The following is a 15,182-nucleotide window of genomic DNA, read 5'->3' on the forward strand; positions in this document are numbered from 1 at the left end:
CACGAGCACTAGCCGTACGTATGCGTGAGTAGGCGTTCGAGACCCTGCCCGTATGTACGTACGTGGCTGTATTTTCTTTCTTGCACACTAGCCGCGGTACGTACATGTACATGCTACGTGTGCACCTCTACTATGACACATGCACGCCTCTACATCGACCTGTATGTACGTACACGTTCGCGACCAGAATGACAACGCTACGTACGCTTCGACCAGGTGGGTCCCGACTGTCAGGCACTTCCTTGTCTGTGAAGATGTAGCTGGTGGGTCCCAGCAGTCAGGGGGGCGAATCTTTTTTTTGCCCGGACGCACTTCCATGCGTGCCAAGATGTAGCTAGTGGGTCCCAGCAGTCAGGGGAAACGTTTTTTTCGCGAAATACGGTGGCCCGTCCGGTGGGTCCCCACTATCAGGTGGAGGAATAATTATTTTGCGCGTAATAAGGAGGCACTTCCTTGCTGCGGCCGTGGACCCAGCTGTCAGCCTCTCCACATACAATCCACGTTCGATGGAAGCCGTTCCTTGACCACGTTGACCACGCCACGCCGAGAGTACCAGTGCAGTGGACGACGGCGAGGCCTAGGAAGGGGACGACGTGGAGCCAGGGAAGACGCGGCAGTGGATGCCCACGCGTAGAGGAGTATGAGGGTTCACTGGTTCGCTGCAGTGTGAGGCTACCGTCGCTACCGAATAACAGGGGGTGTGGGTGAGTAGAGGGATGGTCTGGCCAGCGGTGGGAGAAGTAGGGGGCGGTGAGGACTCCGCCGCATTGCAGCCGGCCACGGGAGGAAGGAGCACGAGGCACAACCAGCGCTGGTTTGGGCGGCTGGAGCAAGAAGACCAGAGGTTGAAGAAGCACTATGGCCGTTGGATGGACATCGTACGGTCACTGGAGCTAGAATCGTTCATATTGACTAAGTTGACAAATCACTCCGTCCCCGTCAACTTAGTAGGCCCACAAGTCAGCCTCCCACAAATGTGGGTCCCAACTAGTAGGGGGAGTATTCATTTTTTTGTGTAATAAGGAGGCACCTCCGGTGGGTCCGAGCTGACAGCGGGGGGAACATTTTTTCGTGAAATACGTTGGCCCGTCCGGTGGGTCCCAGCAGTCAGGGGGGAAACGTTTTTTTGCCAAATACGGTGGCCCATCCGGTGGGTCCGTGTTGTCAGGTGGAGGAATAATTATTTTCTGCATAATAAGGAGGCACTTCCTTGCGGCTGCCGTGGACCCAGCTGTCAGCCTCTCCACGTACAGTAATCTTTCGATGGAAGTCATTCCTTGACCACGTCGACCATGCCGCGCCGAGAGCACCATGGAGGTGGACGACGGCGAGGCCTAGGAAGGGGACGACGCGGAGCCAGGGAAGACACGGCAGTGGATGCCCACGTGGAGAGGAGTACGAGGGTTCACTTGTTCGCTGCGTTGTGAGGTTGCCGTCGCCGCAGAATAATAGGGGGTGTGGGTGAGTAGAGTGATGGCCTAGCCAGCAGTGGGAGTAGAAGGGGGCGGTGAGGCCTCCGCCGCATCGCAGCCGGCCACGGGAGGCAGGAGCACAAGGCACGACCGCGCTGGTTTGGGCGGCTGGAGCAAGAAGACCAGACGTTGAAGAAGCACTACGGCCGTTGGATGGATATCGTATGGTCACTGGAGCTAGAATCGTGCATATTGACTAAGTTGACAAATCCCTCCGTCCCCGTCAACTTAGTAGGCCCACAAGTCAGCCTCCCACAAAGGTGGGTCCCAACTAGCAGGGGAGTATTCATTTTTTTGTGTAATAAGGAGGCACCTCCGGTGGGTCCGAGCTGACAGCGGGGGGAACATTTTTTTGTGAAATACGTTGGCCCGTCCGGTGGGTCCCAGCAGTCAGGGGGAAACGTTTTTTCGCCAAATACGGTGGCCCATCTGGTGGGTCCGTGCTGTCAGGTGGAGGAATAATTATTTTCCGCATAATAAGGAGGCACTTCCTTGTGGCTGCCATGGACCCAGCTGTCAGCCTCTCCACGTACAGTACTCTTCCGATGGATGTCATTCCTTGACCACGTCGACCACGCCGCGCCGAGAGCACCATGGCGGTGGACGATGGCGAGGCCTAGGAAGGGGACGAAGCAGAGCCGGGGAAGACGCGGCAGTGGATGCCCATGTGGAGAGGAGTACGAGGGTTCACTTGTTCGCTGCGGTGTGAGGCTGCCGTCGCTGCAGAATAATAGGGGGTGTGGGTGAGTAGAGGGATGGCCTAGCCAGCAGTGGGAGTAGTAGGGGGCGGTGAGGCCTCCGCCGCATCGCAGCCGGCCACGGGAGGAAGGAGCACGAGGCACGACCGACGCTGGTTTGGGCGGCTGGAGCAAGAAGACCAGACATTGAAGAAGCACTACGGCCGTTGGATGGACATCGTACGGTCACTGGAGCTAGAATCTTGCATATTGACTAAGTTGACAAAGCCCTCCGTCCCCGTCAACTTAGTAGGCCCACAAGTCAGCCTGCCACTATACTGGGTCCCAGCTAGCAGGGGGAGTATTCATTTTTTTGTGCGTAATAAGGAGTCACTTCCTTGCATGCGAAGATATAGCTGGTGGGTCCAAGCTGTCAACGGCGGTAACGTTTTTTCGCGATATACAGAGTCCCTTTCGGTGGGTCCCAGATGTCTGGTGGAGGAATCATTATTTTGCGCGTAATAAGGAGGCATTTCCTTGCGTGCGGCCGTGGACCCAGCTGTCAGCCTCTCCACATAGAGTCCACTTCAGATGCATGTCGGTCGTTGACCACGTTGACCAGGCCACGCCAAGAGCACCAGGGCGGTGGACGACGGCGAGGCCTAGGAAGGGAACGACACGGAGGCAGGGAAGACTCGGGAGTTGTTTCCCACGCGGAGGGGAGTACGACTGTACGAGGGTTTACTGGTTCGTCTGCCGTCGCCGGAGAATAACAACAGGTGTGGGTGAGTAGAGGGATGGCTAGGCCAGCGATGGGAGTACGGTGGGGCAGTGAGGTCTGCACGGCAGCACAGCCGGCCGCGGGGAGGAGAGAGCAGGCAGTCCCGCTGGCGCTTGTTTGAGTGGCTGGAGCAGGAAGAGCAGAGATTGAAGAAGCATGACGGCCGTTGGATGGACAACCAACCGTCACTGCTTGTGCGTCAACCTTTTTTAGGAAAGCCTCAAATCTGTGGAAAACATCATACAGCCCATTTGCCATTATTTCTAATAATTTACAGCCCATTTGCTAATTCTTAAGGTTCTTTTTTGGAGCCCATATTATTTTTGTTAGCATTACAGCCCATATTATGGCCACGATTAAAAAATTATAAGAAATTTTGCATATTTCGGTGCGGTCCGAACTGTTTTTAATCTCAAAATTTTGAGTCACATTCAAACTGATTTTAAAAATAAATGTATACCAATATAAAATCCAACAAATTGTCCACGCATAAAAATCAATGCAATTTAAAATCTCAAAATGAAAAAAAGAAATTTGAAACTAATTGTCGGTTTGATGTGTTTTAAAAATGTACAGCCCATTTCTCATTACTGATAGACCATTTTCTCGGCCAGCCGAATGAAGCTCTCCACGTCTTGAAAGATTTGCAGCCCAACATGCCTGACAAAGCGACTTGGCAAATCACAATAAAAAACTAGGCTGTGGCCGTGGACCCAACTGTCAGCCTCTCCATGTTCAGTACTCTTCCGATGGAAGTCGGTCATTGACCACATTGACCACACCGCGCCGAGAGAACCAAGGCGGTGGACGACGGCGAGGCCTAGGAAGGGGACGACGCGGAGTCGGGGGAGACGCGGCAGTGGATGCCCACGCGGAGAGGAGTACGCGGGTTCACTGATTCTCTCGCCGCAGAATAACAGGGGGTGTGGGTGAGTAGAGGGATGGCCTGGTCAGCGGTGGGAGTAGTAGGGGCGGTGAGGCCTCCGCGGCATCATAGCCGGCCACGGGAGGCAGGAGCACGTGGCATGACCGACGCTGGTTTGGGCGGCTGGAGTAAGAATACCAGAGGTTAAAGAAGAACTACTACCGTTGGATGAACATGGTACGGTGACTGGAGCTAGAATCGTTCATATTGACTAAGTTAACAAAGGCCTCTGTCCCCGTCAACTTGGTAGGCCCACAAGTCAGCCTCCCACGATGCTGGGTTGCAGCTGGCTGGGGGAGTATTCATTTTTTGTGCGTAATAAGGAGGCACTTCCTTGCGTGCAAAGATAGTTGGTGGGTCCGACCTGTCAGCGGGGGACACTTTTTTTTGCGAAATACAGAGGCCCTTCCGGTGGGTCCCAGATGTCAGGTGGAGGAATCGAAGACTTGAGAAGGCGTACAGAACAAGCTAGTGTACCAGTAAAGAGACGTTGCTTAGTTTTAGAAAAAAGAGAGACGTGCTCCTGTAGCTGGTTCGAATACAAACCTAGACTATGACTATATATGGTGCTATGCTACTATGCAAGTAATGAAACTAACATATCCAACGTCTGCTTCTCCTCTTCTCTACTCACTCTGCCTAGCATCAGAAGCTCTGGCCACAGCAACCATGTCTGCTGGCTGCTCGTCCACCTACTCTTCAGTCGGCAACAACCAAATATGCGCCAAGTCGCCACCCGTACCATCGCCTGTGGGTCTCATCACACCCCCGCCAGCACGTGCACAGTAGCCGGTTGCTCATCGCAACCCGCTGCCGTTGGTGTGGTGCCACTGCTGCATATCACGTAGAGTCATCCATCACGTCTCAACCACAATCCTCAACGCTGGCCGAGTCTTCTACAAATGCCCAAATCATGGGGTAATAATATGTTTAAGTGTTGTTCTGCTGCTTTCAGTTGCTGATTTTTAATAGTTTGGTTGATGATCTTCCAATTTGATTCGTGCAGAAAACGGAAGATTCGTGTGATTTGTATTTCTGGGAAGTTGCTGATGTGGGGGAGTGCAACTACGCTGATTATTTGGTTAGCCGAGGCATCCCAATACCAGCAGGTTGGGGTGTTGGACAAGTAACTGAAGGAACGGCAGAAGAGGAAGATGCAGAGCAGAAGGTTAAAGATGTAGTTCCTCTGATCATGGACAGGCAACAGCTGCTGAACGGCCTTGACAGCAATGAGGAGATGAAAGAGCTTGTGAAGATAATGGGCAAAATCGATGTGCTCTCTAGGATGATTGTCTCTTTATTTGAAGTGTATGTAGCACTCGTGATGTATTTAGTGGCTATGACATGAGCACTTTGCTGAAACTAGTAATGAATGAAACCTGTGTAGCAGGCTGGGCGTAGTGTTGTGAACATCTAATGATTTCTATTAACAAAAATCTGGGGGTATCCCCTTTTGCTCATAAATAAATAAATAGTAGAGGCCCTTTTGGTAATAAATAAAAAAAATAGCAGAGGACCTGTCGGGTCAGCTTTGTTCTCATTCGAAGACGTCAAGCAAATTGTAGTCCAACAGCAAACTATGTCATCAAATTCAAGTTTCACAGCCAAATATGAGTACAACTAAACAACAATGTCATCATGTTTTAGTCGTCATACAATCACCAAACACAAATCAGCATACATAACAAGTGATGTTCTCACAGGAAAATACTAAACGACATGTTCATCAGGTTTCAGTTGTCATAGCAAACACAATTTCACATAGTAGATAAAAAAACGTCTTTTGACAGGAAAATACGACAAAAGAAATGTAATCATCATCCGTAGCAGCAGCGTCAACATCTTCGGCATGTGTATCAGTCTGAATCGTAATTCCCCACGGTGTCATCTTCTTCTTCGTCCTCAACTTCCTCAAACGTTGGCTTCTTCTTGATAAACTCTTGTATGTCCACAGCATGACATGCAATCTTTTCACCGGCGTCATTGACGTGATGGTTCTCAAAGATATTAGGAACATCTGTGTTATCTTGTACATCAGGAGCAGTGTAAGAATCATCTTGTTGTGCAACTTCATTAAACGAATTCCTCTGCTCAAACCTTTGCACTACTCTCCAGTCATCGCTACGTGCAAATATGTCTTCCCAGAAAAATATTTGTGTTGCTTGATTTGCCAAAATAAAAGGCTCGTCAGTCTGGTACGCCGCCTTGACATTGATGGATTTGAAATAATCATCAGTTCTGGGTTTTGCGATCCTGGAAAATTGGTTATACCAATGACAGCAAAACAGAACCACACACCGATGATCCTCGAAACTGGAGATATACTACAACTGAACAATGTATGTTATGTTAGCATACATTTCAGTTGTCTCTTTGTCATACGTATACGTGCTCATGATGGCACTGTTTTGTGTGTTCCTTCCTTCGTCTCATGCAAGGGTGTTGTAGCTCACATCTCCAACAACGCAAGATTCATAATGTCGTACCCGAGTATTAGGACCCGTTGCTATTGAGTAAAGGGTATCATCAACTGCCTGCCCATCGTCCCGCATCTTCTTAACCTATGGTTAGAAAATAGACAAGCTGATCATCTTATGTACTCAATATATTAAAAAAAACTGACAGTGCAATTCAAAAGCTTACATGGCTCTTGAACCATTTCGCAAATCCTGCCATAACCAGTTTGTCAATGTTTCTTGGATTTTGCGGCAGTAACTCCTTTTTGTAGATGCTGCACAACATAGTGATCGCGTCAAACATCTAAATATATAAGAATGTGCTGCAAGTTTAGTAGATTACGATGTATAAGCTGCAGTACTTAGCACTTACTTGATATAAGGTAGTATCTCAGGACAGTTATTCAACACATGCCAAACCATTTTATCCAAATCTTTAGGTTTGTCCTCTTGTCGACTCTTCCCTGTAACTCAAACAGAATAATCGAAAACATTGAGCCCGAGATTGTCTTCATCCACGTCTTTGCTAAGCTGATCAGCTGTTTCAATGTATTTTGAGCATAATGTCAACGCTTCTGTAGCAATGTAGGCCTCTGCAATGGAACCCTCGGGTCTAGCTCTATTCCTAACATAGCCCTTGAAAGTGCCTAGCCACGTTTCAATAGGGTACATCCAGCCATACTGTACTGGACCTCTAAGTAGTGCCTCATCAGGTAGATGAACAGCCAAATGCACCACCACATCAAAGAAGGTTGGAGGATATATCTTCTCAAGGTCGCATAGGATAGTTGGTATCTTGTCTCTAAGACGCTCCAAAGCATCTATCCTGATATTTCTACTGCAGAGTTCCCTGAAGAATTGTCCCAACTCTGCAATTGCTCTGTACAAGTCAGGGCGGCCCAATCCTCTAAAGATAACAGGTAAAACCCTTTGAAGTAGGACATGGCAGTCATGAGTTTTCAACCCTCGTAACTTGTCTCCATCTGCACTGACTCTCCTTTCAGGGTTGGAAGCAAATCCATGTGGAATCTCACACATGACAGGACCTTGCAGAATTCTTTTCTTTTTACCTTGTCCAAGACATACACAACTGGTGCCATATCCCGTGGTTTACCTTCATCTTGCACCTGCAAATCCTGTCTGATACCCAGGTGTGTGAAATCAATCCTAGATTTTAAGGTATCTTTCGTCTTGCCTTCAATATTAAGAAGTGTGCCGATAATTATGTCACATATATTTTTCTCGATGTGCATCACATCAAGATTATGTTGCAGATCCAAATCTTTCCAATACTCCAAGTCCCACAAAGTGGACCTGCGGTAAACAATAATCTCTCTTCTGCCCTGCCACGCTTCCTTTTCCCGCTACCATTATTAGGATGGTTTCCTGGTGTAATATGCTTGACCTTCTCTAATTCCACTTGCAACTCATCAGCGTTGAGCCTCTTTGGCGCATCACGGTTTTCATGCTTTGCATTGGACACATGTCTTCGGTATTTTCTAGGATGCGGCTTGTCCTTGGCAAGGAAACGGCGGTGTCCAATGTAACAGATCTTGCTAAGTATTGCGTATGCCAGCGGATTCCTATCACAGCGAACACATGCATTGTAACCATGTGTCGTTCGCCCTGACATAGTGCCCAAAGCCAGATAATCATGGATGCACCAAATTATAACACCACTTAGAAAGAAATCAGCTGGTGGGCTGCTATATAGGTCTCGAGTGAGAACACCCCTCCATAGCTATTGAAGTTCCTCCACAAGAGGCTCCATGAACAAATCAAAATCCTTTCCACGACTTTTTGGACCTGGGATGAGCAAGGCCATCATGTAGTTTGATTCTTTGGTGCGGACATTTGGAGCCATGTTGTAAGGGATAACAAGCACTGGCCACATGCTATATGAGGTGCTCTGGTTGCCAAATGGGCTAAATCCATCTGAAGCTAAGCCAAGTCTAATGTTTCTCGGGTCGGTAGCGAAGTTTTCGTGATTGAAGCTTTTCCACTCACTACCATGTGATGGATGGCTCATTACATTCTGATCTCTATACTCCTAGTTCCTAGAATGCCATAGTACATCCTCTCTTGTTTCAGCATCATGAAACAACCTCTGCAATCTTGGTGTAATTAGAAAATGTCTCAGAACATTATGAGGAATCCTCTTCACAGCATCGCCATCTTTCCATCTTGATGATTTGCATTTCGGGCATTCACTTAAGTTGGCATAATCCTTCCCGAACAGAACACAATTATTCTTACAAACATGGATCATATCATATCCAATTCCAACTGCATGAAGGAAATTCTTCATTTTACTCTAGGTGTGTGGCAGCTCAGACGCATCTGGGAAAGCTTTGTGGAAAGCAGCCAACATCGCATCGAATGATTTGTTGGTCATCCGCTCAGATGTCTTCACCTGAAGAAAGGTGACCATAGCTGAGAATACTGACAGCTTATTTCCTGGGGTGACAGCCACGTTGCATTGTCCAAACATGCGGGCCCACCGTTTTTCTTCTGCAGGCGAAAGTTCATGGAATGCATGAGCATTTCGTAGCATTGTTTCAATTTTGGTCAAACTCACTGGCTCCGCCACCACCTCCTCCTCCTCCTCTTCCACCTGACCATCAGACAGATCAAGATGGTGATCTGCTACTTCCACGTAGTCAATAACATTGACGTTCACACCTTCACCATGATGAACCCACCTAGTATATGTGACTGACATCCCATACGACTGTAGATGATTTTGCACAGTTGACTGGGGTCTTGTAACTAAATTCATACAACTGCTACACGGGCAGAGCACATCTGATTTCGGACCATCGTACTCAGCTCTGATAAATTTCATGAAGTTTTCAACCCCCTCGACATATGCAGCAGAGAATCTTCGAGCAAAAGTTATCCAAGTCCTGTCCATTTGTTAGACATACAAATTAGTTCTTCTACTAGATATTATAGGAAAAACATATATGCTTTTTTATGAAGTCCAAAAGAAAATACCTAGGTCGATGTCTAAAGCTATGGCAAGATATTTGGATGAGCAGATCTAAGTAACGAAATATATGTAAAGCTAATTCAGCAAACAGATTTGAGTGCTAAATTATGGCAGGCTGTTTTAGCAATCAATGAGGCCAAGCACACAGCCATCGAACTATCGAAGACCATCGCATCAACAAAGATTGAGTATAAAACGGTGTAGAGCTATTTCACCTAACAGATTGGCTACTAGACCATGGCAATCTACGTCACAATAAATATATGGCAGGATATTTTAGCAACTAATCGGCCTTGGCATGCCATCTCAGCTAACCAGATTAAGTGTAGAATAGGGCAAGGAAGCTTCTTAAGTAGAGTATATTAACTCTAAACTACTTCGGCAAAGAGTGAGATTAACAGTGTCTATCAGCTAACATTCAGCGCTACACCGACATGCACGGGGCCTTAGTCTAGAATGCGTGTACCGTGGGAGAAGCTGACCGTCGTACGTCTCCACACGAACGTCGCCAGCGGTGGCGACGCTGACCGCCGTGCGCCTCCACAAGAACGTCGCCAGCGGTGGCGGTGCGGCTAGAGGACGGCAGTCTACGAGAGCGTACCGTGGGAGCGAGAGGATCGCCGTGTGTCCCCTCGACGAACCACGGCGCCGACGTATCGGCGTGGCGGGGAGGGCGGCTTTGGCGGAGCGAATGGAGTGGAGGGGGCGGGGGGAGGGGGGTTTGGGGAATATTGTTGGCTAGTTGGCCGAAGGGCGGTTGAATCTAGGATTTGGGGGGAATTTTTGGGTGGGGGAGTATTGTCGCGCGGTGGGTGAGGGGAGTTTGGCGCATGGTTGGTTTCTCCAAGTGCAGTCCCACGTGTCAGTGAAGAGGCAAGCCGAAGCGCGTTCCATTTGCGTGAGCCATGTGCAAACATGGCAGAGTTTCATTACATTTCGAACTTTTATCGGACAGAAAAATAAAAGAAACCCGACCCTAAACATATTCTACAGCGGCGACCGACGTCCTCCATCTGTAATCTCCATGTACGGGGGCGGGGTTCAAGACCTGTGAAGTGAAGGTGCGGTCTCCGGCGAGGAAAAGTAGAACATGGGAGACAGACTAGCCAGTTGGCACACCATGCCCTGCCGCCTCCCATGCCCTACTCATCCTCAGAGGAGTCCCCGACCTCGGCGGTGCGGGACGTTGAACGGCGGCAAGTAGGACGTGTGGCTGACGGTGCTCCCGTCTTCGGCCGCCAGCGTGGCCACCGCTTGTGCGGCGACTTGAGCGGGGGCGGCGACTTGAGCAAGGGCGGCGACCTCGAGCTCCATCCCCGAAGACAAGCTCTCCTGCAGAGCTTTCACACTTGTGGTCATGGCGGATGTGGTGCGAGGTAGGAGGACGATGCGCTATAGTGTGGAGGTTAGCTAGGCATTGCCGCTTTAAGTAGCATTCCGGTGAGGCCAAGCGTCCTGGTGCGTCATTAAGTCGCCGGAGTTGGTTCCTTGGGCACTGAGCCTCTTAACGACGGCATATGGACGGACGGCATGAATGTGGGCAGCTGCCGCCGGCCGAGAACGCACCGCGTGATGGTGCAAGGGACGAGGGTTTTTGGTGTGCCAGGGTAGTCAGCTTCGGTCGTGGCAACTTTGGAGATGCCCATTGCTGACATGAGATCGACGCATGTCATTGAAAAAGAAAGACGACCGGCATGGTCTCAGGTCCTAAGGATGCTGTTGGCCATGCTACACTACTCGGCGGACGCGTCCCGGCGCCCCGTGCATCCTCGACGAGCCAGGTGTTGGTTTGGATTGTGGCCAAAGTGCACCTTACCAAAATTTTGGTCATGACCCAAAGATTGGTCTTTGTTAGGATGGTTGCCTTTTTTTGAGGTTTTTGTCATGACCCAAAAATGGATGGTTGCCATTTTTTTGGCATGCCAATTAACTCTAGCCAACTCTAGTTCGTTTTTCTTGCCGATGTCGGCCAAATCATGGGCAACCAAAACCTCAACCAAAATTTTGGCTACCCAATGATTTGATGGGGTAACCTTGGGCTCAAACCAAACATATTGTTGGTCATGCCACACCACTAACGCCACCCTTGGCACACTGAAACTGACCATGTCTAGCGACGATGAGCGTGTCGCTCACCGCGGTCGCTGTTTCCAGAGGCGGTGCTGGAGCTGCGCCACGTTGTTGGCCCCCACGACCCACGTGAACGGTTGCCGGTGGCGAGGAGGTCGTGGGCCAGCTCCTCCATTGGACTAGTTTGCGCTACATCGTCCCGACAGGTGTGCCCCACATGTCGGTTTCCCTATTTTCCCGGCCATATTTGAGCGTTAGTGCTCCGCGTTGCACATTAGGCCTTTCACTATGTAGGCCAAGTGAGACAACTTATTGTTTATCTAAGCCGTTCAAGTATAGTCATGTGGCGTTTTCTTATTTCTCATTCCTGTCCAACCCTCTTCTCCATCGATCATGTCGCCCTCCGTTCGAGTCCATCCTCCCGCATGCCTCATTTGAACATTCCGTCGACTATCATTCGCATGTGGGCCTAGACCATTATTGAATTTCCAATGTTTATTTGTAATTTGCCCGACATGCATACAAACAAATGGTTCGTTTGAAGTTTCACTTTGCCTCCACTACGTGTCGCTTCGCGTCTTGACATCCCATTCAGTTCATGCCCCGACACATGTTGACGAGATCGATTGATGTTCAGAGATCAATTGCGTGTCGTGCAAGGAGATAAAGGTTTGGTCTGTTTCTATGATAGAAAATGACCCGAGGGGGGGTCTGTGGGGATCAGAGGGAGTATATTGTACGTTCATAAGCAAAACAAACGTATTGTACCCACCCTAGTCCTCTTTCAATCGATCTCCGGACCCCGAGATGAAATCGAGAGAGAACGAGTGGGGGCATGTGTGATACCTAAGGCAGATTCAAAATTTTGAACCAGTGATCATAGCATAAGCAAATCGTACATAAATGGTATTCAATGTTTGTTTCATTTTTGAACGTACAATATACTACCCCCTATCCTTTCTAGTTTACATATAAGTTTTATGTGTAGTCAAAGTATCTCTACTTTGATAAAAAAAAGTATCAACATTCAACAACTCCCAATCAATATTGTTAGATTCGTACGTACTCCTAGATTTGTACTAGAGATGGTTTCCAATTTTTTTTCAACCACGTGAATGTGCTTGTTCTAGCGCATGCTCTTCCTACTAGGATTTCACCACGTACAGCCAGTCCAATAGTAACTTTTCTAAGCTCCCTGTCTAATAGTACTAGTGGAGTACTAATAACATCTGTACTAGAGTATGCAGTGCTCATAGTTGTACTCCCTCCTTCCATTTATATAGGGCCTATGTGGAGGAGAGAGATGTGAAAAAGTAAGGGGAGTGAGCTCTCATGCAAGAGCCTAGCTATATACGCATTCCTAGTTAAATACGTACAATAAATATGAAGAAAGAGATGGAGAGGAGATGGAAAAAATTACTAATACAATAGCCAACCAAACAAAAAAATTGCGGGTGTATGAGTGCATATAATAGATGGTGGCTATAGATGACATGGCAGTTCCTTATTAACCATGCTCTACTGCGATTTTCAAAACCGCATTTGACTATTGACAAGATTAATAGTACATGAGATGTATAATGTGAAAATTATATCATTGGAAGCTCCTTTCACATACATATCCCTGCCTTACCCTCCCTTTTGGTCAGTTACTGGTGTCCTCATGCTTGCTAGGCCCCACATGTTAGTTACTCAATGGGTTCGGCCATGTCAGGGGATCCTCATCTGTAATATACTCCCTTTGTTTTTATTTACTCCGCATAAAATGACGCGGGCAGGGGGGAGGGACGTCGGTTTGCTCTCAATTGCGGTCCCACAAGCGAGCGAAAATGCAAGACGAAGCACGTTCCATTCGGTGAGCGACATGGAGGGTCTAGCGTGCCGGGCTGCAACACCAATGCGACAAGAGCGATGTACAGTCAAAACTGATTGACCGGTCGTCACCGAAACCACAATTCACACCAGAACCTTCGCTGCTCGGCCTATGCCTGCCACTGCCCTAAAACCACACCTAATCTCCAACCCCTTCCCCCACCTTTCAATCCCCTAGCCCACATCAAGCGTCCCCTAGTTCGCTGAAAAGCCATGGTGCGCCGCAAGATCACGTACTACAAGTTGCTGACGCCGGAGCGCCGCGCAGAAATCGCGGCGGCGGTCGGCGCCAGAGACCTCCGTTCCCATGCTCGCTTTGCGGTGGGCCAATCCCCGAGTTCTCTGGAGCCAAGCTATGAGGAGGAGGAAGCCGATCCAATGTTCATGGCGGAGGTCGCAGTGCAGAAGGCCCCCGATGGGTATGAGACGATGGACGCCGACTTCGTGCCGGCGTCCGAGTCGCCCATGGTGCAGGCGGACCAGTGGTTCAACTTGGCGATACTAAAGGAAGACCGGGAGGTAGAGGCTCAACTCGACGCGGCGCACGCGCATGCTGCTGCCATCAAGGCTCTCCTGTAGGCGGAACCGGATGTCGTGGATGTGAACCGGGTGGCGGAGGCTCAACTTGAGGCGAAGTGTGAGGATGCTGCTGCCATCGAGGCCCTGCTGCAGGCGGAACCGGACGTCCTGGACTTGAACCGGGTGGCAGAGGCTCAACTCGATGCAAAGCGCGCGGATGCCGCTCTTGTCAAGGCCGCCCTGTAGGCAAAACCGGATGTCCTGGACTTGAACCGGGCGGCGGAGGCTCGACTCGACGTGGAGCGCACGGATGTTGCTGCCATCGAGGCCCTCCTGCAGGCTGAACCGGACGTCCTCGACTTGAACCGGGTGGTGCTCTTGTCCATGCAGAGCGCTAGCATGCTCCACGTGAACGAGTAGCTGGAGGCTGAGGACAACCACAGTGCGGAGACACATGTCGGCAGCTATGGCTGGTTCGCGCCGGAAGCCAAAGACGACGAGGCCGTCTCATTCCGCGAGTAGTGATAGTTTTTCTTTATGTTGTTGTTTTTATGGATCTTTTGTTGTGTAGTAAAAACATATATTTTTATGCAAGTCTCCTAACTTGGGTCAGTCTACCATTTCAGGCGGTTGGATGAATATCCTACGTCTCCTAACCCTTCTTCCTCACCTCTTCTTCTTCCCCAACAGACCACCGCACGGGCCGTATGGATACTCCCCAACATGTGGTTGGATAAACATACTCTATGAACGAAAATTATGTGTCAGCGGTAGGATGGCTGAGTTTGTTTGTTCACATGCGACAACACGTGTCAATGAGGGTGTGTTCCCTTGGTTGGGTTTGCGGCGTGCAGGAGCGACTGTTCATATGAGGGTGCGGTGGGACCGCGGCGTGCAGGAGCGACCGTGTGAGGGTGCTATGCGACCGCGACAGCCGTGCGCAAGTGTACCTCCTTTTCATTTTGAAAACTTTAGGCAAGCTTGGCAAAAATGTGTGGCGAAGTATGGCAATGCAAGGCCTAGACCCAAACAGGATAAGTATGTAGTACTACATACTAGGAGTACTAGTGTTAAAAAAGAAAGGCAGGGTTTTCCTTCGCGGGATTAATCGATGCAAATCCTCGTTTCACATGTCAATTAATGCGTATTTTTTTCTCCAAAGCCCAAAGAGCTAACCATCTCACTCCTCGTCGCTTGTTTAATGCAACGCCATGCAAACCAACCTTCTCACTTCCGCATGCATGCAGGGGATATTAATGTCCTTGGTTGCTAGTACGAGGCAAACCCCATCAATTTTGTCTCGATTAGTTTTAGTGGCCTTTTGCAAATTCTAATTTTGATATACTGGCCTTGTGTACCAAAAAATGGAGGTAGTAACTACATTTGACTTCCTTCCCCATTGCGGTGACGTCGACGAT

The sequence above is a fragment of the Triticum urartu genome, chromosome 6 (assembly GCF_003073215.2).
Source record: "Triticum urartu cultivar G1812 chromosome 6, Tu2.1, whole genome shotgun sequence".
Lineage (NCBI taxonomy): Eukaryota > Viridiplantae > Streptophyta > Magnoliopsida > Poales > Poaceae > Triticum > Triticum urartu.